The following is a 24,014-nucleotide window of genomic DNA, read 5'->3' on the forward strand; positions in this document are numbered from 1 at the left end:
TCCTCTCTCGAAACTTTCATAAAAAATATATATACATTTCTTCTCCAAGCTCTATTATTCTTACCGACTTTTTTTTTTTCCTTCTTTAAGTATCCTTTACTTTAATCATTTCTCTCCGCCATTTAAATTACATCATCGTTTGTTTTCTGTTCCGTTCATTTCAGTTTTCCATTCTTTCATAAGAGCACACCTCAAATACCTCTTATGCTCTACAGACGTTCTTTGTTAACGCCTAATCTGTACACCAAAATTTTGAACAATTTCTAACTCATCCTTACACAGAAATTCTTCCCCAATAGTTTTCCACTGTTTTGTCATTGCTTTTATTATTTATACTTCAGTATTTATATCTTAAATTGGAAATTATAGTTTTTCTCCCTCTTGTTTTAAGTTCTCTATCCAATTTAGATTACGTTACATTGTATAGCCCAAAAACCATCTACTTATTTCCTCCCTCAGCTTGCACAGCTCACTTCATATTTATTTCCATATCACATTCCCTGAATTTTAGTTTTATGTAAAAGAAACCTGTTGAGATAGCTTTTTGCCTGTCCGTCCGCCATCTGATCTTAAAAACTACTGAGGTTAGAGGGCTGCAAATTGGTATGTTGACCATCCACACTCCAATCATGAAGCATACCAAATTGCAGCTCTCTAGCCTCGGTAGTTTTTTTTTTATTTAAGGTTAAAGTTATCCATGATCGTGCGTCTGGCACCGCTATAGGTGCCAACAACACAGGCCACCATCGGGCTGTGGCTGGAAGTTTCATGGGCAGCGGCTGAGAGTTTCATGGGCCGTGGCTGAGAGTTTCATACAGCATTATACGCTGTACAAAAACTCGAATGCGCATTTTTTACTTGTTTCATTTAGTGCATCCTCTGTGATATATTTGATATACAGAGCACAATCATCTGCAAAGGATACGTCCATCGACGTTCCTCCTACCGCTTGAACTCCTCCTCCTCCAACTTTTCTCATCAGTCTCTCAGTATGCCCGGGAAACAGCGCGTGGAATATTAATGGTCAGCATAACAATAGGAAGAGTTTCCGTGATGGGCAGATTCAATACGTGTTCTTGGCAGGTGAGTTTTGTGGAAGGCGACTGGTGACGTTAAGCGTAACTTACCTACGATGATTTTTTATTTTATTTTAAAAGACATACAAAAGAAAGTGAAACAAAAACAGCTACGGCGTTAGAATGTACCCAAAAGAAATTTAAGCATGAATCGAGGGTACGAAACTCAGTGAAGCAAGAAAAATAAAACGCACAAAAATTAGAGTTAACAACGGAAAATAATAGACGAAAACAAAAAAAGGAGCAACACGGAAAAACAAACGCTAACACTTCACTTTATTTGGAAAGTGCTAGTAAATTACCTAATAATATTAATTTGATAACGTTTTATACTTTAGGCCTAGTTTGCCAATACAGCCTGCTCCATTTAGATTCTCCAACAGACCGCATTTAATCTGCTATTCCCCCACCCCTTATAATATGACCGCGTTAACGATATTTATAAGCGCCACACTGTTACCTTCAATTATTCCAGGGTTTACTGCTGCCAAACTGACCCCGTCTTTAAGGACTGCGCGTTACCAGTGAGCCCGCTTGAAAGTCGCCTATCTTCTTTAAACTCTGCGCTCAATGCCATGAAATGGCGTATATATACGTATGTATGCATACATACATACATATATACATACATACACATGTATGTATGTACATATATGCACGTATGCATATACGTACATACACATGTATGTATGTACGTATATACATGTATGTAAATCACACATTACCACAGGTGAAAAATAAGAGCTGGAAATAAAGTCGAAACCGGTCAGGACCTACACCGCGTCTCTTATTTTTCACCTGTGGTAATGTGTGATAAATGAATCACGTACAAAAGCGATTCTAGTCAGCAAGTATGCATATGTATTTGATTTATAACGCCCTAAAGGGACGAAGACTGACACCGACATCTAATTCCGTAGTATACTCTGAAGATGTGACAACATGGTACTAAAAATGACGTAACCGGCAACTTTACCAAGTTCAGAAACCTTGAAATATGTTCGTATCCATAGGAACAGCCTTATGCAATGTATTGCTAGTAAATCATCTGCGTGTATGGATGTATAAATAATTTTAATACAATGTATGTTAATGACAGAATGCTGAATGAAGTTGAAGACTGCATGCAATTTGAAACAGTAATAATTTGAAATGATTGTGATTATTCGGAACTAAATGGGTAATTTATACATTTACCTGGTCATTAAATATTATTCAAAGTGCGTCTAAAGATGGCGATAAAAACATTGCATTTTTTATCATGGCACCAAACAGCGATTCAAAAACGGAAAACCTTCGTCTAATTCACTCCAGAAAACAGAGTTTAGAAGCTCTGATTCGTGTTCATTTCATAGCTCACTGTCTCATTCAAAGTCTCGAGTCATTGTTTACCAAATTGAATTCTTATCTCTTTGCGTCGCTTGAGTGGCGCGTTTTAGACATCTGGGACTCAACAAAGCGCCTACTGCAAGGATGCCATTCAAAATAATGAGTATAAAGAAGGTAAAAAAAAAGAGATAAATAATAGTATTAGATACCACGTTATCAAAAAATTACAGCTATTATAAGTTGGACATTCTTTGAACTAGAGAGGTTTATGAAACGAATCGAATGTAACTTGGTTGGTGATGTACTGTATATATAATTATAATATACATATACTTACATGTATATATATGCATATGTATACATACATACATACATATATATACACACATATATATAATGTATTATAGACTGTACTATGCATCAAAAAGGCTTTATGGAGCACACTGAATTCACTCACTTTCACAATTTCTTACTAAATCAAGAAATAAAGCAAAGAGATGAATGAAAAATAAAAAAATGTACAGTAATAACCATACAAGTCCTCTCACAAAATACATGTGCGCTACAGAATTTCTTCTCCATAAATGGTTTCTTCTGCTCGGCGTCACTCGAGGCAAGTAGTTATTCCGGATATGAGAAGCATCTTTAAGTGAAGCAGAAGATATCTACGTTCAGTTCACTTCTTATGAGATATATTCCATTTTTAGTTTTCTGTAAAAATAAACTATTGTGCCGGCTTTGTCTGTCCGTCCGCACTTTTTTCTGCCCGCACTTTATTCTGTCCGCACTTTTTCTGTCCGCCCTCAGATCTTAAAAACTACTGAGGCTAGAGGGCTGCAAATTGGTATGTTGATCATCTACCCTCCATCCATCAAACATAGCAAATTGCTGCCCCCTAGCCTCAGTAGTTTTTATTTTATTTAAGGTTATAAAGTCAGCCATAATCATCCTTCTGGGAACGACTTAGGCCAGGCCACTACCGGGCCGTGATTAAAGTTTCATGGGCCGCGGCTCATACAGCATTATACCGAGACCACCAAAAGACAGATCTATTTTCGGTGGCCTTGATTATAAGCTGTAGCGACAGCACAGAAAACTCGATTGCGGCGGAGAAACTTCGGCGCATTTTTTACTTGATATTCTGTTACCTAATTCTTTCAGATTTTTCAAAGCGAGAATTTCTAAGCTCAACTCACCTCCCTTACGTTCCTCTATGAAGTTATGGATACCACTGTTGTCGGTATAGTTCTCGGCTAGCACACCGCTGGGCCCGCGTTCGAATCTCCGCCCGGCCAATGAAGAATTAGAGGAATTTGTTTTTGGTGATAGAAATTCATTTCTCGGTATATGTGGTTCGGATTACACAATAAGCAGTAGGTCCCTTTGCTAGGTAACCAACTGGTTCTTAGCCACGTAAAATAAGTCCTTCGGGCCAGCCCTAGGAGAGCTGTTAATCAGCTCAATGGTCTGGTTAAACTAAGGTATACTTTTACCACTGAATGACTGAATGACAAAATATTCCTTTCCCGAGCAGCAAATCCATCAGTACGGAGGACTTGTTCCCTGATAAATCACCTGTAACTGAGATGACCGTTTCCTCTCCATCAAAACGTGATCAGTTGACTTTTTCTGCCAAATAGTATTGTCAGTCTTAATATTACTCTCAAGGTTTTTTTGTTTTTGTTTTTTTGCTTAAACGCATCCTGAGCCAATGCGTAAAAACTGTTAACTATTGAGTCACTTATTTCTTTGTTGGTGAATAGTAGTAGTGTTGAGATTAGAGTGACATACCAGGACATAACTTGCGCGCGCACCGTGATCCATTGCTCGCTGCAGCCGTACAAGCAGCAGTACCGAAATGTATACTTGGCGTTACTTTTCCTTTATTTCATAGGTAGCTGTGACACTAAAAATAGGAAAACCTCTACCGACACCACCATTTTCCTTCGTGGATAAAAGTTATGCTTCGATTCCCGTCCTTCTTTACATCTTCGTTATCAAAAAAAAAAAAAAAAAAAAAAAAAAAAAAGAGAGAGAGAGAGAGAGAGGAAGAATTCACAACGGCATAATTATATTCATCCCCAAGCTTCCACTTCCTGTCAGATATAGGAGGATTATTCGTCTGCAATTGACAGAGTGATCGTTCCTTGGCCAATCTCAAGGCCTCTAGAGACATTCAGGATATAAAAGTGGGATTTAAGCATTCGTCTTCGGTGGGAAAAGGCTACGAGAAAATCGGATTTCGAGAATTGCTAAAGAACTTGATATAAAAAAAATCTTTACATTGTAAAACTATGAAACTCGGGAGCGAGGATTCATATAGCCGTTAGCCATGAGTTACCTTCAAGTCCCCTAACAGAATAAGTATTGCGTCATTCTCCCCTCTTACCCCAGCCTCGCCCCTGTCTCTCTCTCTCTCTCTCTCTCTCTCTCTCTCTCTCTCTCTCTCTCTCTCCCTGTGCACCTGAGTCTGAAGAGATCTTCAAAGAGAAAGAGTATCTCAAGCACTCTGGGGTAAGTGAGAGCGAAGCCTTGTTCTCAGACCGGATCTCTCTTGGCCACCTTCTTGTGAGGACAGGGAGAAGACGAACTGGAGGAGCACAGAGCAACCCTTTTTAATTGGCAGAAGATAAGTTGCTCTTTTATAACGCCTCTTGCGCAGAGAGAGAGAGAGAGAGAGAGAGAGAGAGAGAGAGAGAGAGAGAGGGGTGGGGGTGGGGAAGGGAAAAAGACACACAGACAGACAGACAGAGTAATGAAGGCTGAGAATGGAATGAGAGAGAGAGAGAGAGAGAGAGAGAGAGAGAGAGAGAGAGAGAGGGGAGGTGGGGAGGGGTTTAAGAGGGGGAGAGAGAGAATGAGAGATGGGGAGGGGAATAAGAGAGAGAGAGAGAGAGAGAGAGAGAGAGAGGTGGGGAAGGGAAAAAGACACACAGACAGACAAACAGACAGAGAGAGTAATGAAGGTTGAGAATGGAGAGAGAGAGAGAGAGAGAGAGAGAGAGAGAGAGAGAGAGAGAACAGGATGTGGGAGGTCTTTTAACTTCAATTTCTTGATGGCGAGTATAGAGGATTCGGTTTTTCTTTATAAACTCATAACATTATGAGGTAGGAAACTCTCTAAGGCTCTCCCAAATAATCTCGAAGATGGAGAATTTCCGGCGAATGACGAGCACTCTGTGGCTTCCGCAATGGTTGCAAAAGTAATAGTCTAATATTGCGAAATGGTTCTGAATGATAATAATAATAATAATAATAATAATAATAATAATAATAATAATAATAATAATAATAATAATAATAGTTCTTATTATTATTAGTTTTATTATTATTATTAACGACAAAATCTTATATCTTTTCTTACATAAAAAAGGCCGTTTCTAAAATTCAGGATATTTTCCCTTCAAACCAATATCCAGTTTTAAAGCTTTTCAAGTTAATGCTCCTAACCATAAATCTTAATTATTCATGGGAATAATGAGAGAAAATAAAGAATTTGTAAAAGGTCTCTTTCAATGGCCACGTGACTATAATGATTCCTGACGATATGACGCTGCTTCCGGCAAAAGGTCAAGCTTTTAATATGCAATAGCTTCCCATTATAACACCAGAGACATCTTTTCAAGCTTTAGAAGAAACTCCTAAAGAGCCTTCAAGGATCCCAGTCATAAAATCTTTATAAATATAATACTCTTGGGGCTCAACAATTCCTGTCTTCAGAATATCGTATCACTTCCTGAGAAGTCGTGTGACTTAAACATTTAATGGCGTCTTTTGCATGATAGGAATTTCAAATTCGGTGCACAGTGCTTAGTGCTCTGAATTCCAATTAATAACGAAACAGCATTTAATGAGCAATATGAAGATTTTGAAATATTTAAAGAGAAATATGAAGATTTACGAAACATTTCAAGGGGAATATGAAGATTTTGAAACATTTCAAGAGGAATATGAAGATTTTGAAACAACATTTAAAGAGTAATATGAAGATTTTGAAACAACATTTAAAGAGCAATATGAAGATTTCGAAACAACATTTATAGAGCAATATGAAAATTTCGAATTTCGACAAACTAGCCAAGATAATATACAGTCATTTCTTCAGCAGAATTTTTTTTTACGTGATATCATGACTATCTTTGACACACGCATACACACACACATACACAGAGAGAGAGAGAGAGAGAGAGAGAGAGAGAGAGAATTAAAACACCCAAGAGTTGGCACACTGAGAGGGAAATCCGATTAGTACTGCAAGAGGCACGGCTTTAACGACAAATCAAGCACGATTATGTACAGAGGAGAGAGAAGTAAGCTATGACAGACAGATGAAAGAAAATATTATTTCTATATTAACAGAGCTGACTCACGAAGTGTAGTCAAAGGCAATCGCATTTACTAAATAGAGGATAAATAAACTGGTATATATTAAAAAAAACATTAGACCGCCATGAACTTAAACTAAACTGTTTATTCAAATCAAAGTGTTAACAAATGATTTCGCAAAATCTGGCCTACTAAAAAGGAAGGAAGGGAAAACGACAAAGATAATTAAGTTCTCTCTCTCTTTTAAGTTAATGCCGAGTTCAAGCAAATTTCCAGTGAAAACTGGGAACTAAGAACACCATGCTAAGGATTACACAGAAAACAAGTACAAAATGCGCCTAAGTTTCATCGCCGCAGTCGAGTTTTCTGTACAGTGTATAATGCTGTATGAGCCGTGGTCCATGAAGCTTTCAGCCACGGCCAGGTGGTGGCCCTACAGCGTTGCCAGACGCACGATTATGGGTAACTTTAACTTTAAATAAAATAAAAACTACTAAGGCTAGAGGGCTGCAATTTGTTGTTTGATAGAATGGAGGGTGGATGATCAGCATACCAATTTGCAGCCCTCTAGCCTCAGTAGTTTTTAAGATCTGAGAGCGGACAGAAAAAGTGCAGACGGACAGACAAAGCCGTCACAATAGTTTTCTTTTACAGAAAACTAAAAAACAGGCATTTGTTAAACTCATCCGAGTCCTAAAGGTCACACTCATGAAAAAATTCCTAAAAATAGGTGAAAGGATATTCTAGAGCTTCAGCAAGCAAGGTATTTGACAATTCAGTTGATTCCTACTGAATCTCAAAACGAATGCAGTGCATTTTGAACGGATCTAAAAACACTACGGTAAACTTCAATAAAAAATGAAAAAAAAACAAACTGAGATAATTTTACTGACCTGTTGCTCTCTGCTCTTGGAACCACTGCTGGAAATCAAGTAGACGACAACGACCTTACGCAACCTTTTATTCCTCCAGTTAGGTCAGGAGCCACACAGCACTGTAAACAAATATAAATAATCTATATTTGACCATTTTCTAGTATAAGACAAAATTTCAACGACAGTCAAAATTAAGTGATCCTAACTACAAGGCATTAAAACACAAAAACATAATATTATATACGTAAGGTTTGAAAAGAATGGAATATAGATTTTAGGCCAAAGGCCAAGAGCCGGGACCTATGAGGTCATTCATCGCTGAAAAGGAAATTGACAGTAAAAAGGTTTGAAAAGTGTAACAGGAGGAAAACCTCGCAGTTGCATTATGAATCAATTGTTAAGAGGGTGGAAAGTACATTGGAAGAAAGGAATATGAAAGGAGGTACAGTTAAAGGAATGAAAGAGGTTGCGGCTAGGGGTTAAGTTTTGAAAAAGCTAATATATAAAGAGATTCAGCTGGTCGGCTGTTACCAGCAAATTCAAGACTTTGACGCACGTCAGTAGACTTACAGAACAGCATGGTGCATGGAAATTGACAGTAAAAAGGTTTGGAAGGTGTAACAGGAGGAAAACCTAGCAGTTGCACTATGAATCAATTATTGTTAAGAGAGGGTGGAAAGTAAAATGGAAGAAAGAGAATATGAAAGGAGGTACAGTTAAAGGAATGAAAGGGGTTGCGGCTAGGGGCTAAGTTTTGAAAAAGCTAATATATAAAGAGATTCAGCTGGTCGGCTGTTGCCAGCAAATTCAAGACTTTGACGCACGTCAGTAGACTTACAGAACAGCATGGTGCATGGACCATCTGCATGACTACAAACATGCGGGGTAACTGAAAACATAATTGCAATCAACATGAAATGCCTCCGTCATGTGCAGCGTTAAATATATAAAGCTGCTGAGCTGCTGTTGCTGTACCACTAATCCGCTCCAGTGACGTCACGGGCACTGGCTAGTTAATTCGTGCAGATCCATCTGTCACGCTGAAGCCGCAGGCAGATTTGGTGCTAAAAGTACTGGTTTATTTATATTTGCGGACTTGACGTTTATAAACAATATGAGATAAAGGGATTTAGCGGCTTAAGCAAGTAACCTATTTTGGGGGGTCAATAATCCGTCACTCCTTTTAAAACGAGTTTTTTTTTTTTTTTTTTTTTTTTTTTTTTTTAATAAAAGTTACATCGAAGTATCATCTCATCCTTTGTCTAAGCTGACTTTTGTTTTTGATGACAAAGTATCTTTGATTCCGCACAGAGATATTCTAAGATGACGCTTTACACTGGTAACATCCTTAACATTACTGCTATCCAATTTATGACGTCTCACTTCTAACATCCTGATGTTTGCAAAGGTATCAGCGTTGACACTTATCTTAAGCTCTAATTTTCACTCAAGACTTATACCACATTTGTATTCACAATTACAGCTTTTTTTCCTCTTTCATATATTCATATCCAACATGCATTAGTAAGTGATTTATTAGAATTCCTTCACACCTTTCTAAAGTACCCTAATAGCATCTACATTCTTCGTAACCATTCCAACGTATATTTGCCTTCAGTCAATCTCTTCACGTTTCTTACTATAGGGCTTGGTCCACTGAGAACCTGCATATATTAATGGTATATTTTAGGGATATAGTTCTTACCCTAGATATAATTCAAGCCCTCAAGAAATCCCCAGTTTTCAACAGTTTATCATATGAAAAATTACCAGATTTCATTCCCTTTTCTTGCACGTGCCGGACAGTAACCTCTCCACGTTTTTCACCGTCCATCACAGTTCTAGAACGGAAGTGGTGTGAATATCAACGAAGGTCAGTGGAATCTTTGCTAGATTTCTAAATAGCCTGTAGATCAATCGGCATATTTATTATTACTGGATTTTATAATTTCTAACAGTTGACAGATCTTCGACTCGGCATTTCGGACTTCTTCATCATTCAGCTCCTTGAAAACTAACAGTATAGTGAAATCTGTTCCGCAGAGATGGTATCATGCAACACAGGCGTTTGTAATCTGCATACAATAAGCTATTATTTAAGGAAAACTTCTCTGCTGCATATTCAATCGCTCAGGAACTATCTAGGGCCGTTGTGGAGACAAGTTAAAATATCAGGATTAGACAGGAACGTGTTTACTGAAGATTATGAGGTAGGAGGTGTTTTTTTCATTTTGACACGAATCTGGAAATAACTGTGAAAGAATGATATATCAACGCGATGGCAATAAAACGAAGATTGATTAAGACACAAGCACAGTTCCTTTTTATCAAGAAACAAGAACAGTTCCGTTTTATTAAAAAACAAGCACAGTTCCTTTTTATCTTGATCCTATGGTCATAACTTAAACTTTCATTTTCGCAAGCAATGAAAGAATCTTCTTAAAAAATCTTCTTAGCAGAGCAACAAAGATTTAATAACTTGACATAATAGCCACGTATCACAATAAACATATAGCAGGTCAAAAATGAACAATACTCTCTTAAGTAAACATTCAATAAAATGAAATATTTTCATGTTCTGTTCGCCAGATGAAGAAATTCCTTTCCGGCTGCTGACAATTCTTCATGCTTGATGTAAGGTACAAAATGAAAGAAAAATATCCGACTACCACATCCTTCCGCGGTTCAACGACCTTGAGCTACAATATCACCAAGATACAGGAAATTCACAGACAAACGTTCTCTGCGCGCGCACGCACGCACAAACAAACACACACACAAACAAAAAGAATTAAATGGTAAGTGATGTGGCGATTACTGTGGTAAAATGGTTAGCGTAAGTGAAATTATGAATCGGTGTTCTGAGTTAGAATGTAAAACGTGGTGCTGCTTTAACGGACTGTTCTTGCACAATAATTGGAAGTGAGAATTAAACTTTCTTTGAAGATAATACTGTGCAGAATGTTACTGACTGACACGATTAAAATCCCTTTGCTAATGGCCTTGATAAAGTTCCAACAAACACCTGAAAACGAAAATTTTCCTAAGGAAAATGCCGGAGAAATCTTAGTTACACTGGCTACTAAATGCCCTTCAGAGAAGAGTCACACCTTTTCCTTCTACAGATTAAGAAAGATTCTTGGAAAGTCTGTAATATTTACTTCTTTGAAAATCAAATTCCAAGAATGCAAGGACGTCACATGGACGTCAGTTTTTTGCGATTGCATTCTGGAAAAGGCTGAACCTAATTAAGTCTCCGACACGCCACACATCCCTTTTTAAACCTCCGAATTAGGTTTTCTTACAAGAAAACTCAGAATATTGGAGGTCGTCATTTCAAATTTAAATATATAATGCAAATTATGCATGCAGTCTTTCCTAACATGAATGGCCCATGACAGAGAATAGATTACTTGATATAACTGCCTCAGCAGCTACCTAAAAACTACGATCAATAAGAATCTATTCTGCACATCTGGTAAAAACAGCAGGAATTCTGCAGTTGTTTACTGATATTATAGAGGAAAATCACATAGGGTTCCATTAGATTTGGTTACTTTTACCCTTTAGCATAATAATAACAACAATAATAATAATAATTAACAAATCTTTAGACGTACGTGCAGTAAAATCAGATACGCGCGCAAACATGTATTGAAAAATATTTTTAATTAGTTTTTCATTATTACTTTTTGCTGGATTCACGTGTTTTTCTTATTTAATTTCCCTCGTGTGTGGATGTGTGTGTGTGGGCGTGTTTGTTTGAAGAGGGGAAGGGAAAGTCATATATTTCCTTCTGGAACGTGCTCTTAATACTTTTCCAATTACGTCGCCTTACCTTCCAAATAGTCGAAGCTATTGCATGTTAAAGTCTGAACATTGTCACGATAACGAATGATGTCAGTAATAACATAATACCATACATAACTGTGAAGTTTTACACACACACATACATATTATATATATATATATATATATATATATATATATATATATATATATATATATATGTGTATATATATGTATATATATACATACATACATACATACATACATACATACATACATACATATATATATATATATATATATATATATATATATATATATATATATATATATGTAAATATTTGTGTGTGACAACTGTAATGAAATTAGCTAACTGAGGCTTGCTCCAATCTTGCTCACAAACATTGTCTCAATATACGGTGCAACAAAAAATATGCTCCCTACCAGTCTGTGTAGTCTAACGTCTGTGTCTAAGGCTGCCAGTAATTCCAGCGTACACGATCTCGTAACTGAGCAAACGTAAGCCTTGTTGAAATGGACTGGATCCCGGGGGATTTAAAAGTAATCAGAGCTCGTCACGTCGCAAACCCATTAGGTAATATTACGTGTTTGATCTCGCCACCGCAGCAGCTGCATTCGGATTTTCACTCTGTTGCACGTTGCAGCGCAGTCATTTTAGATCCAAATGCTAATATAAAAAAAAAAAAAATTTAAATCTAACGAAAAACAGAAGAACTCCCACTATTGTGGCACCAGACAGGTAGGCCAGTATATGGAGAATATCACTTTTTTTAACTGCCTCTACTGTGGCACTAGACTTTTTTTTAAAAAGCGACTGCAGCACAGACCCCAACCAAAGACTCACCAGTCTGTTGATAATTAGAAGCGTGTCCAATTCAGAAAAAGTCACTGATTGGATCTGTCAATGAATTTCAAGCTCTAGAGTACCTGTATGTGATTAACAGTTTCACTGTAATTATTATTTTGTAATGAAAACGGTCAAATTCAGCTTAAATTTGGTTCACTTCCTCTCAGAGTGGGAGTGAGGTTAACAGAGTTCATGTAGCTGCTCTTCCTCTCTGAACTTTGACCTTGAATAACTGTAACAAAATTGAAGAGATTCCAAAATATTAAACGAGACAGAACAGAAGTTCAATAAATATGCTTATGTCACTGTAGTCAGCGCCAACGCCCCTCCCTGGCAATAAAAATAAATAAATAAGTAAATGAATAAACCGCGATCCAGCAAACACCACAGAATATATTGCTTTCTTCTTCTTATTTTTTTTAATAAACTTTCAGGTCACATTGGTGCACCTACGTCAAGAGACTTCTACCTGCCAAACAGTTTACTTATAACCTTATTTCTGGCTAAACATGGATACAAAAAATTAGCTACTTATTACGCCAAACCTGTACTGCAGATCCAATGGACATTATCAAACCTAGGCATGATTCAGTTATACTAATAACGATAACAGTAGTCATGACAGTAACGGTGTTATAACTCCCAGAATATGTTCATCAACCGTGCTAATAGGAGCTGAGTTTATCAGAACTTCAACAGGTCTAAAATGTCTTCATGGTAGTCATGCAGTTACTGGTTTATCAATTTTAATAGGGCCATAGATAAAAAAAAAAACGGAGACAAATGACTATTGATAGTGAAGTAAATTTTCTTACTAACACTAATTTTGTAAACGATTATCATAAATTCAATGTAAATACTTCAGATCGATAGATATATAAATAAATAGATAGACAGATAGATAGATAGATATGGATAGACAGACGATAAATAGATGAAAAGATGGATAAATAGATCGTCAGACAGATAAATAGATGGATAGGTAGATCGACATAGATAAATAGACGGACAGAGTGATCGATAGCTAGATAAAAAGGCTGATAGATCGACAGATAGATATATAAATAGATATATAGATAGGAAGATAAATAGATAGACATAGACAGATATATCGACAGACAGATAAATAGATAAATACATCGATCGAGAGATAGCGGACAGAAAGGTCGATATATAGGGAAACAGATGGATAGATATAAGGACATACAGATAAAAAGATCGATGGATAAAAGAGACAGACAGACAGATCGACCGATAAATAGACGGATAGATAGATCGACAAATAGATAAACAGATACACTTAAAAACAAATACCTCGATAACTTTCAAAGTGCATATAAAAAGCACTCAAGAATACCATGAGAAAAGAGGTTTCTAGGGCTCTGTCTAACACGCGTCTCCCCCAGCATCACAGTACAATCGTGTTACGGAGAGTATCGACGGCGGGAAAAGGTAGGCGATCGTCCCTGAGCTGCTTATGCAAATTGAATAGGAGTTACGGCAATGCGGGTCTGTCATACCTTTTCCCAGGGAGATCGTTGCTTAATTTTTATCTTTTTATTTATTTCTATACTGCTCGTTGATTTACATAAGTGTAGCTCATGAAATCATTCTTACGATAAAGAAAATTTTACATACAGTACGTATTTTCTCCTAAATGGGCATAAAAAAAATCCTGGGGTGTTTCCATTTCTTCTACAATGACACCACAGAAGCACCAAGGACTGATATATACATACATACATACATACACAAACACATATATATACAGTATACATATACGTATACATGTGTATGTATATATCAGTCCTTGGTGCTTCTGTAGTGTCATTGTAGAAGAGATATATATGTGTGTGTAAGTGTGTGCATGTGTAAGGTAACCCTCTATCGTACTGACAGTATTGTAGGGAATCCACACTCGGTTATATACACATTCATATATACATACACAAACACACACACATATATATATATAATATTCATAAATACGTATATACATACAGTATATATATATATAATATATAATATATATATATATATATATATATATATATATATATATATATATATATATATATATATATATATATATATATATATATATAATATAACCAGGTGTAGATTCCCTACAAGACTGTCATGAAACCGTTAAGAGGATTACCTCCACATCTCACTGTCACGTTTCCTTGTAACAGATTGTTTGGACTCAAGCGTGTTACTTTAGGTAATGTACAGAACGTTTAATGAACTCTCTCTCCCTCTTGTTCAGGATGTTTTCGAGTAGCCTATTTTGCCCACTAATTTCCGAACTGACTTGCAACTTCTACTTCCTTTTTCGGCGGCAAACGTGAACCATTTCCACTAAATCATTATTAGAATATTTGAGAGAGAGAGAGAATTTTCACTTGGTCATTATTACAATACTTGAGAGAGAGAATTTTCACTAACTCATTACTAGAATACTTGAGAGAGAGAGAGAAAGAAAGAAAGAGAGAGAGAGAATTTCCACTAACTCATTATTAGAATATGAGAGAGAGAGAATTTCCACTTAGTCATAATTAGAATACTTGAGAGAGAGAGAATTTCCACTAACTCATTATTAGGATACCAGAGAGAGAGAGAGAGAGAGAGAGAGAGAGAGAGAGAGAGAGAGAGAGAGAGAGAGAGAGAGAGAGAGAGAATATTTCCACTTGGTCATTATTACAATACTTGAGAGAGAGAGAGCCTCTATCAATTTCTAGTAATATTAGGTAATCTAACCTATTAAGCAACGATGATTTTTCTCTCGTCAAATACCCCAGTACGTGAAATTCCAAGCTCACACTCATGTAAATATCGTTTCCATTTATTGAAGTCTCTATTCCCAGCCTTCAGCATCGCATTTCCATTCCTCCCACTTTCGGATGGTTACAGCTATTTTGTGGCCCGCCTCTGAGCCTTAAAAGGAAGATAAAAAAAAAAAACTGAGAAAAAGTGCCGACATCACTACTTTATTTGATTCACATCTCTGAAGTCAAACGGGACGAGGAATCGGGTTCATTTTTTTTTTTTACGAACTTTCATTTTGTATATATTTTACATCTCTAGATTTCTCGTCAGCCGTTGCCTTGGTAACCGTATTTTACAGCTTCAATGATGCTGATGCAAAGGGCCCGTTTTTTTATTTGAGTCAAGGATATATCAAATATCTTCTCCCTTTTCATGTTTACCTGCGAGCTACGACTAATTTGCATATGGCGGATATTCTTTTTTTATACAGTATTATCGGCTATAACTCTGATACCTGAATTCTTGAGCTTAATCATCTTTTCTTACATAACATGGTCTTACATAGGCAGTTTTTAAATATAAGATTTTGCAGACTTCTCAGGAGTCAGTGCAGTATCGTTGAAAGCCTTAGTCAACGGTGGATTTTGTATTGTTGCAAAAACGTAGTTTATAATGGAATTTTATGTGTTTACTAATGTACATGCAAAATACATGATTCTTCTTCCTAGTTTCTGAAACAAACATATTCTTTTAAATTATAAGTTTATCAAAAATTCAATGACTGACTAATTACACACTGCTTGAAAACACTTGGCAACATAAAGCTGGGTTACTGAACAAATGAGTTCGGTTGATTATGGGGAACCCAAAATTAAACTTTCCCGAAAATCTAGGTCGTGGCATATTCCTTCCAGGTTAACCTAGACCCATGGCACCCGTTATCCTGTAAGAGGTCAAAGTTCAAGCCATGACGAAAACACCTCCACGGGTTCAACCCTTGATGGGACTACCTGCAACTTTCCCTCCTGGGCGAGAAAGACTCTCTCTCTCTCTCTCTCTCTCTCTCTCTCTCTCTCTCGCCCGCATCCTAGGAAGGATGCCATAAAGAGAATTTAGAAAGCACTTCTCTCAAGTGGAATTCCCTTATTGCTCGCGTTTATCACGAGGGTTGTAGCTCTTCCTGACGCTTCATAAGGAAAATTAAAAACGGTAATTTTGTATGATAAATAAATTTTGTTTTAAAATAACATTAGCGTCTCCCCGTACTAAGATTATGTCTATTCACATCTACTACATCATGTTCTAAGAGGGAACTGTTTCATGATAAATACAAGTCATTCATTTGCTGCTAAAAAAAAAAATTAGACCTTCCAGTATTTTGGGTTTTAAAACTGAATAACTTACAGTATGGTGAGAATTTTTTATGACCTGAGTAATCTAAATACAGCTATAAAAACCTTCAATAGTTTTCGGCTATTTCGTTTTACATTCACCGAAATCACAATATTTTCAGACCGACATCGAGAGAGAGAGAGAGAGAGAGAGTACATACCAATGAAGCCGGATACATTCTTCTTAAATGATTAATAATTGTCCGGAAGGAAAAAGTTTGTAATCAAAATGAACTTTGACAGTTCCCAGAAATTGTTTCAGTGCCAGATCACTTCCAACGGGTTACTGTATACGAACACAAAATGATGTAGTAGAAATACGAGGATTCCCACGGCACAGTAATTCTGTACATACATAATATATATACTATAACCATTTACGTAACACCAGTCTCTCAAAAAGATTCATAATTTAACAGAATGATCCATCGTTTTAAACACAATTTAGAGTTACGAAGGGGAACGCCTGTCTGCCTGCACTGACAGAATTTACAGTTTTGTACTTTCATAAGTGAATGGATTTTGTAATGGACTGAGCTTTATAAAGACAGTGGATTCAAATCCCAGACGGAATCGAAAACTTCTCCATTCATTTCCTTTCGGATTTCAAAAGTAACCAGAAATATTAGGACACATAGGTAACTACAGTTGATACATAACACAAATACGTAAACACACAAGTAAATACCTATGTGTGTGTATATATATATATATATATATATATATATATATATATATATATATATATATATATATATATATATCGTCGAGGCCTGGTCGATAGAACACTTGACTTATCAGAAAGGGAAACCAGATTGGATTCCTGACTGAGGCGCAATTTTAATTGCAGTCATCTGATATACACGGAGCCTCTCTTTAAATAATCAGTGGATTACTTGCACTTGGTGGTAGTTAAGGTTAATATACACACACACACACACACACACACACACACACACACACACACACATATATATATATATATATATATATATATATATATATATATATACATATACACACATACGTATATATATATATACACACTCGAATGATTCCATTCCACGTTAAATTCCATAAGCCCTCCAGGCAGTTAGATGAGCTCCCTTTCTCAAAAACCTCTTTCGACGCACCTGGCCAGAGACAAATCCCCTGGATATTGTCTCTTGTGTTGTTAGCCTGGGTTGGATCTGAAAGGGCGAGAGGGACGCGTGCACAAACACTAACTGCCTTTTGTTTATCATTATAATCTACTCAACTCCGTTACACGTGTGGATCTTTCAAAACACTGGCTCACACTGCATTTGCTCCATGATAAAATACAATAACCGTTTGTTACTATTATTGGAAATGAAGCTACTTACCACTGGAAAATATTCGCAACCTTCTTGTAATATCTATAAAAAAAGTCCTAGTGCATTTCACTTATAAGTTAGCTGTTTATTGCTCTCCACTGTTAATGGGTACTTAAGGCTTCTAATATTTTTAAACTTAATTTTCATTTTAGCCAAGTTTAATGATTCTCTCCCTCTATCTTTTACATTCATATTCTCCACATTTCTTCTCTGTTGTTGAGGCTGACTAGTTTTAGTTTTCTGTACAAGAAAACTATTGAGATGGCTTTTTCTGTCCGTCCGCACTTTTTCTGAGGCTAGAGGGCTGCAAATTGGTGTGTTGATCATCCATTCTCCAATCATCAAATATACCAAATTGCAGCCCTCTAGCCTTAGTAGTTTTGATTTAATTTAAGGTTAAAATTAGCCATGATCGTGCGTCTGGCAACGAGATAGGACAGGCCACCATCGGGCCGAGACTGAAAGTTCCATGGGCCGCGGCTCATACGGCATTATACGCTGTGCAGAAAACTCGACTGCCCCGAAGAAACTTCGGCGCATTTTTTACTTGTTTTCTTATGCTGTCATATTTACCTACTGTTCCACCTTACTAAACTCGGTGGCTCCGTACTTTCTTGTGTAATAATTGTCACTGTAAAGCACCAAATATCATATGTTAATCACAATAGCTCTAACTTTACAACTTTACTATATTCCTATTTCTCAGTATTTGTTTAATATTCTTATGCAACCTTAAACCTAAGCTCAAGCTTCGTCCTCTTCTTGTATAGCGTTTCGATTAATCCTCACCAAAATTAATTGCCTTATACACACACAAACACACGTATATATATATGTGTGTGTGCGTGTATGCATATACATATAAATATATATATACATATAATACAGGCAAATATATATATATATATATATATATATATATATATATATATATATATATATATATATATATGAACAGAATACCATAATGGAAGAGGAAAATGAATATCGAAATACGAGATCACGGGTGTCTTTATCTTAACAAGCGCACTGACAACCAAAGACGTCGCAATATTAAGCCTTTATGTACCCTAAGTAATGGAACAATAATCTCGCAAAACGTTCGTGCGTTATTATGTATGTATACACAAAATATATGTGTGTGTGTGTGTACTCACAATCACATCCAAGTACACATTTTCTATATATATATATATATATATATATATATATATATATATATATATATATATATATATATATATACATATATATACTGTATATAATAATATGGTATATATATACAAATACATATACATACATACATAAATATATATATACTATATATATGTATATATATATATATATTAGCAATCTTCTTAGAAACGAAGATATATCACTCAGTTGTATTCCACATAGGGAAAATGAGAAATATAAAATGTTAAAAAGCGCTCAACATTTTCGTCCGCCAACGGACCTTTTCTTGGGGCGTTTATTAAGGAAAGAAAAGATTTGACAATGTCTGCACCCAAGAAAGGCTTTAATGCTTAACACATATTGACTGTCTTTATCAAAAACTAGTAGTCAGAACTAAAAACATATAACGGTGGTCTTTTTCCTAGGTGGAATATATATATATATATATATATATATATATATATATATATATATATATATATATATATATATATATATATATATATATATATATATATATTTATATACATATATATATATATATGTATATGTATATAATGTATAGTGTGTGTGAGTGAAAGTCTTCACTCTGAAGAGGAAGAGTTCTCCCGGTATGCACTTCAGTTGGAAATGATTATAAATAGAAATCAATAAGCAATTAGACAGTAAACCATTTCACTTTTTCAGCTTTCAACCGTCGAATAGTTGCCACTTCTACATGAGCATGGGATTACAGACAGTTTACTTCCGTCAGATCAATCATACACGGTTTACATAAGATCAAACAGGCGCCAGAACATTTGCTTATAGACACTGGTTCAGATATAACAAACAGAACCTTCAAAAAGTGCAGGATATCAAATTAAAATTCTGCGCTATCTTTCATGTGCTTTCTTAAAAAGGCAGACATTTCCGTCATCATTTTTTTAATTGAAGAATTGCAAGGACTGTTGTTGAAATCAATCTGAGTCTAGGTGACATATTAAAAAACAACGAAAGTAATGAACATTATCAAAATAAACAGCTTCACTACCACTGCTGTTAATAATAATAATAATAATAATAATAATAATAATAATAATAATAATAATAATAATAATAATAATAATACTCATAGTAGCACGAGTCTTAAAATGGAGACGCAAATCCACAGCTATGTATATGTACATATATTTAAAGATAAATCAGTATAGATAATAATAATAATAATAATAATAATAATAATAATAATAATAATAATAATAACAACAATAATAATAATAATAATAACAGACCGCATCAGTAGTGCAGTACAGTAAGTATAATTAAGGTAAATAGTTTCTGTATAAATACATATTTCGAGGACCTCTTTGCTCGTGACTACAACACAACCGAAAAGAAAAACCTTGCAAGCAGCTACCACCCATTTAGCTTGCCGTGCTGCAATATACATTTCGCTCTCCGCCCGAACGTAAGTGCAGCAGTTGCACTGAGGCTCTTTGCCAGCATTATTCTAATTTGTCCAGAGGTAAGGCCTGCAAATTCTGATACTCCTGGCGAGAATGTTTAATCAAAACTTTTCGTACGGAAACTATTTCAGTTTCTGCGCCAGTATAAATAGTTTTATGGGACTATGAACAACAAGCTGCATGTGGCGAGTTATGATTCAGTATCTCTACTGACTGAAATACAAATCTTTCAAGGACAGGTGCTTGACTTAGAGAGAGAGAGAGAGAGAGAGAGAGAGAGAGAGAGAGAGAGAGAGAGAGAGAGAGCACGGTCGGAGTAAATGACAGAAAGACGTGCGGTCTCCTTCCTCGGTTGGATCTCCGCAAGACGAGAGAGAGAGAGAGAGAGAGAGAGAGAGAGAATCTGAATGTATCTCAATTAGTTTCACCCCGGCATGGTGAGGATTACCTCATCGAGGCCTTCTCGCTCTTAATTACCGCATTTTGGTGCATATTTTGACGCAGGACTAATTACTGAATATATTTTTTTCTCGTCACTTCAGAGAGAGAGAGAGAGAGAGAGATAGAGAGAGAGAGAGATCTCGAGATAAATGGAAGGGTAATCTCCTGCATAGGAAGAGGGGTAAAGGGACAGGGGGCGAGGAGGAGTAATTATCTCACAAGGCCGATCTCACGTGCCGTTTCACGCCAGTTTCGCGCTTACGGTCATAAAGTCGCGAAACCGCAAATCGGTATAGCATGATCTTCGTGCTATTTAGTTCCTGTCCTCCCGTGTTACAGAGTTCGGGCTTGAGACTTCACCCAACCAGCGAGTTTGAGAATGTTTCATCATCTGATCGATTCATTCGAACTCTAGTACTATCTTTACCTTGACTCTCTCTCTCTCTCTGGTTCTAGAGATGCATAAATGGCCTCTTTGTCGGATCTCAACCGAGGAACCCGTGTTCGAATCCCGGAACTCGGTTGGGGAAAGGAACGGTGCAGGCGCGCTTTCTCCAAAATTCAGTAGGTCTATGTTGACAGACGCAGTGATTGCGTGCATCGTTGTTAATCAACTGTAAGAGATCACACCTCAGAGAGAGAGAGAGAGAGAGAGAGAGAGAGAGAGAGAGAGAGAGAGAGAGAGAGAGTAGTACTACAGGCATGAGAGATAAGTACTCATAACTGATACAATTGGAGAGCTCTGACCAACTAATCATCACCCCACAGAGATGAAGATACCCAGAGTTTCTCTTGTCCTTGGCTGTACTTACGATTCGTAACTGGCAATTTCTGACAGTACCTTTCAAAGCAGCAATTACAATGTAACACTGGTAACGTTGTATGAATATACACAGCTGCCAAGACTCCCACATATTTCGTTCGTGGGGATGTTGCTGCTGAGAAGCGTAGGGGCGCAAAACAACGTTCTCATTGACTCGTGGTTAAGCGTTATGACGATCTTATGGTCATACAAAGAACACTTATCTGTCTGAGAGACCACAAAGTGCCAATATTTTCCGCTAGCGTTTTCTCATAATCAAGCAGTATGTTGGCTTCCTGGCCCAATAAAAACACATACATGAATAGAAGTGATGGCTTTCTCATAATCAAGCTCTATGCTAGCCAGAAGATCCCAGAAACCTCAAACTTATTTAAGTAGATGAGTCATTGTTTTCTCACAATTAAGCAGTGTGTTAGCCAGGAAGCCTTAGAAAAACAATATATACATATATATATATATATATATATATATATATATATATATATATATATATATATATATATATTATATATATATATATATATATTTACAAATATTACTGCTGTTCGCCCTCGTAACTTTGATTGTAAGTAATATCAGCCTGACTGAGACCCGGGAAAGACGTTGTCTAGAGTAGGAGCGTCTGCAGTTCAAACTTTAACGTCCGTTGAAAAGGAGGTAGCATTTAGCCCTTTTTTCCCTTATAGGAAAATTCCCATATCAGCCTTAAAAATAGGTGGTCCTAAGGTCCTTTTTCCTTTCTACCTGTCTCTTGGCGAATGTTTTGAAACAGAACGCGGACGCTGGGATGACTGTTTGACCCAGGCCGGTCAGGGAACTTCAGAGAGAACCAAGCTGTCGAAGAGACAACACTTCCGGTTGGACCTCTTCCCCCTTTCTTTGTCTATTATTCTATTAGTGAAGTGAAGACGCAATTGCAAGGACTCCTCGTCGGTCGTTGGTGCGCACAGCGTTCGTCCTAAGGTAAAGTCGGTTTTTTGTTCAAAACTTCGCCCATTCTTTTATCTTTTTTTCTGTATTTCGCATTTCCTTTGTTTTCTTCCTTCAGCCACCACTTATGGTATATGTGTTTACGAAGTCTAGATTAAGCCAAAGTAGCATATTGTTAGCTTCAACCCCGTTATTCCAGTAAAATACCTAGGTTAGGGCAAGCAACAGTTTTAAGTCTCGATGCTTTTGTATGCCTCGCGTTCGATGTTGGGAAGAACCGTTGCGTTCGAAATCTAAAATTCATCTCAAATATTCTTGTTAAGGTTAATTACCCTTAACTGGCGACCTTTGGCTAATTAACGACGTCTTTGAGATTAACTTTTGGCTTCAAGTGGCAGATTACGTGTATTCTTGGTCTGCAGGGCCGTAAAAATTACGTAAATTGAATAATACATGATCAGCCAAGACCCACACACGTAACAATATATATACATACGAAAAAAGGCACGGTTACCCTCTATAATGTAGCCAACACTGGGACAAAAATTTCAGTTTTTTCTGTCAACATCAGTAACAATTGATCTTTATGGTTGCCTGTGTCAGTATGTAATCTTATGACACTTTCTCGAACAAGGTGTTTTAATCTGTATCACCGATTGTTTTGTTGTTGCCGCTGTGACAATTAACGCTATAATTTATACAGTTGCTGACTGGGCGAAGGTACACAGTACTGTTACAGGGATCATGTGTGACAATAATGGCGATACTATAAGATACAGCTGTATCATTACCTAAATTTTGATAGAATTTGCACTATTTATGTAATTCAGTTTGCCTTTCTATCCATATATTACAAAAAAAAAAAATACTAATACGGACTCACACGAATCAAAAAATAAAACCTAAAACATTACAGTTTCTCACAAAATCAAAGTAAAGGCAAGATTACAATGACTTCAAGGACAGCAAAGAACCCTTTTTCCACCTGAGTCTACGGTATTAACCCGGAAGTCCTATAGAACAGGCTGGAAGAAACATCTGGAATTCACTCTCTTTTTCATATAACAAGAACGACTCTACAGACGCACCTTATTAAGAAAGTGAACCATTGTGTTACCAGAGGGTACGTCTTCAATTACACCTACCGAGCAGAAAATGAAAAAAATTTCCTCAAAGAAAAATTCCATGAGAATTAAAGGGGAACTTCCGCTTCTGTTTGATCTTAGAGGAAAAACAGATCGAATGGAAGACGTTTCTATTAAATAAAGGAGGGAATAAGCCAGATTATAGAGAGAGAGAGAGAGAGAGAGAGAGAGAGAGAGAGAGAGAGAGAGAGAGGGGGGAGGCGGGGAGGGGCGAGTTAAAGGCTATAGCACAGGAGAAAGGAAAAAAATAGAGGCTGACAGGAAATTACCAGA

At 36.6% G+C, this 24,014-nt stretch overlaps 1 protein-coding gene across 4 annotated transcripts in view; it reads right to left on the reverse strand.

Annotated features, from left to right (window-relative positions):
- LOC136835468 (monocarboxylate transporter 9-like) overlaps positions 1–24,014 on the reverse strand; it is a 196,652-nt gene that overhangs the window by 71,970 nt on the left and 100,668 nt on the right. For all 4 annotated transcript variants that reach the window (XM_067099026.1, XM_067099028.1, XM_067099029.1 and 1 more), the window contains one exon: positions 7,625–7,725. The gene's annotated coding sequence lies outside the window, so the exon portion shown is untranslated. The remainder of the gene's footprint in view (positions 1–7,624; positions 7,726–24,014) is intronic.

The sequence above is a fragment of the Macrobrachium rosenbergii genome, chromosome 55, assembly GCF_040412425.1.
Source record: "Macrobrachium rosenbergii isolate ZJJX-2024 chromosome 55, ASM4041242v1, whole genome shotgun sequence".
Taxonomy (NCBI): domain Eukaryota; kingdom Metazoa; phylum Arthropoda; class Malacostraca; order Decapoda; family Palaemonidae; genus Macrobrachium; species Macrobrachium rosenbergii.